Genomic DNA, 2,488 nt, shown 5'->3' with positions numbered 1-2,488 from the left:
TACGCTCGCCTTCAGTGGATGATTCGTTACAGAATACACGACCACCATTATGAATCCAGCAGATCATCTTGTTCGCCTCCGTCAAGGTAATCACTCTGAGGAATATGTGGCAGACTTTTGTGAACTTTACTATCAAGTGGACTTCAATGATACTTTCTTAAAAGACATTTTCTGTTATGGGTTAAGTAAGGACATGCCACGGTTAATGCCACGTAATACCCCACACTGGTCATTAGAAAAGTACATTGACTTTGCCCTGTTGCTAGCTGATTCACCATTCACTGTGGGTGTCGTGGAGGAGGAACATGACACTTCCCAAAAGTCTGCTCACGTCATGCCTGCCAAGCCACAGCCTTCTCACGTCATGTCTGCCAAGCCACAGCCTACTCGCGTCATGCCTGCTACTCCAGGACCTGCTCAGACCATGCCAGTTAAGTCAAAGTTTACTCATGTCATATCTACCAAGTCAGAACCTGTTCAATTCATGTCTGCTAACGTCATGTCTGCTACCCCAGGGCCTGCTCACGTCATGCTGGTTACTCAGGAGATTCTTCACAATATGGCCGCCATTGAAGAGCTTCATTGCAAGATGGCCGCCACACAAGAGTCTCTAAACAAAATGGCCGCTCTTCTAGAGTCTCGTCACGTCTTAGCTGATCATCCAGAGTCTCGTCACGACATGGCCACCATTTCAGAGTTTGCTCACGTCACACCTGAGTCCCCAGCCGAGATGGCTGCCGTATTACAGTAGTAGGCTTAGGTTAAGGTTGGTAGAATAAGTTGATGTACTTGCAAAGCTGCTTATAGTCAGTAGAATGTCTGTTAATGGGGAACCATCTAAATAAAGTGTTAGCATATATTTATCAGACATACTACTTATACTCCAATGACTGCTAGTTGACATGTAGTTGCAAAGTTATTTATCAACAGTTGTCTAAAGGGTACCATCAAAATAATCAAACTGATATTACATTAAAAATTGTTCAAAGCAAATGTGTACACGTTTATCTGATCTTATGGCTGTTTGAGAAAAAAATATTATTATTATTATTATTATTATTTATAAGTGGCCTTTGTCTGCTTTAAGTAAAGTGATGTTACTTTACTTAAAGCAGACAACGACCACTTATAAATAATAAGACCACATTAAAGCATTTTGGAGTTTTCATGAAGACTTTGTATTTGTTATTTTACAGTAAAAACACTAAGATGTACTAAGCTATTGTGCAGATCTTAAACAATGGCAAGATATGAAACATAATCTATTATAACTATGATAAATATAATCCATTGTAACTTAAGTGGATGCAACGTGTTCATTGTGTGTTCTAAATCATCATACACTTAACCACAGATAAGTATTATAATACATTAAAACTGTTCTGATTATTTATGAGATGATACAACATAATATAAAGTATTTCATAATGCATTATTCATTCATTATAATGCCTTAAAAATACTCTTATAATGTATTATAAATACAGGCTTCATAGAAAGTGTTACCGTCAATCTTTCTATTAAAATCTTCCACTTTACTGAAATAGTTATCAGAGAACAATCACTGTTGGGTTAACAGAAATATCAGTAACAAAAGGGTGCACTGGGCATTGTGCAAAAATAATTCCTATTCTACTCTGACCTGTAATGATAATTCGGACCAGAAAGGAAGACCTGCTCAGCCTCCTGCAAGGCGAAATTAGGTAGGAGTGAGTTGAGGAGATTCCCCCGCTTTCATGTAAAGTGCTTTGAGTACCCAGAAAAGCACTATATAAATGTGAAAAAAAAGTAACTAATTAGGACAGCCAGGGCATATATGATGGCCTATGAAAAAACTGTTAATTTAAGTATACTAGCACTACTGAACAGCAAGCCATTATACATTGGTCCATACACGAGTAGCACCAGTATGCAGTTTATACAGTAGATTTTGTAAGTGCAGGACCAGGACACTCACAAACACATTACATGGTCAGGCATACCTCTGGAAAAAGAGCACCACAGATGAACTGCACTTCATCTGTGAAGCTCAGTTGTGTTGGTGTCCTATGCAGCACTCCTCTCAGATAGGCAAACAGGACAGTTGTTCCTCACTGTCGAGGTAGACAGGCACCCGGAATGGGAGAGGTTAGCTTATGAAACCACTTAGAGGGTGTCCTGTTGAGTACACCCTATGGACAAACCATGGTGCAAAAACAGTTATTTTGAGGAAATTGATACACTTAAGATAAAGATACAATAATTTGCAGCATAGTTAAAAGATACTGTTAATGTTATTACTAATTAAGGTCCTTGGTGAACCTTTACTATGAGTTAGTCTGTAATGATGAATAATATGAACAATAATATGAAAGTACCACCAAATGCTCCTCAGATCCCTGTAATTTTACAATGAAGCCCAGCAGTCTCTTTTCCTCTGCGGTGCGGTCATCAACAACCTGGATGTGGATTTCCTCAGAGATAGAACTCTGTACACTGGCTGAAGAGT

General features: G+C 38.8%; 1 long non-coding RNA gene across 1 annotated transcript in view; it reads left to right on the top strand.

Annotated features, from left to right (window-relative positions):
- The window catches only part of LOC107678632 (uncharacterized), a 1,721-nt gene extending 1,421 nt beyond the window's left edge, over positions 1–300 (top strand). Inside the window, exons 2-3 of the long non-coding RNA XR_001632954.1 lie at positions 33–86; positions 267–300. This is a non-coding gene — a long non-coding RNA (uncharacterized LOC107678632). The remainder of the gene's footprint in view (positions 1–32; positions 87–266) is intronic.
- Positions 301–2,488: the final 2,188 nt, after the last annotated feature.

This window comes from Sinocyclocheilus anshuiensis, unplaced genomic scaffold (assembly GCF_001515605.1).
Source record: "Sinocyclocheilus anshuiensis isolate Anshui unplaced genomic scaffold, SAMN03320099.WGS_v1.1 scaffold877, whole genome shotgun sequence".
NCBI classification, from domain to species: Eukaryota; Metazoa; Chordata; class Actinopteri; order Cypriniformes; family Cyprinidae; genus Sinocyclocheilus; species Sinocyclocheilus anshuiensis.
Note: the sequence above shows the minus strand (reverse complement) of the source record. Positions and strands in the feature narration are given on the sequence as shown.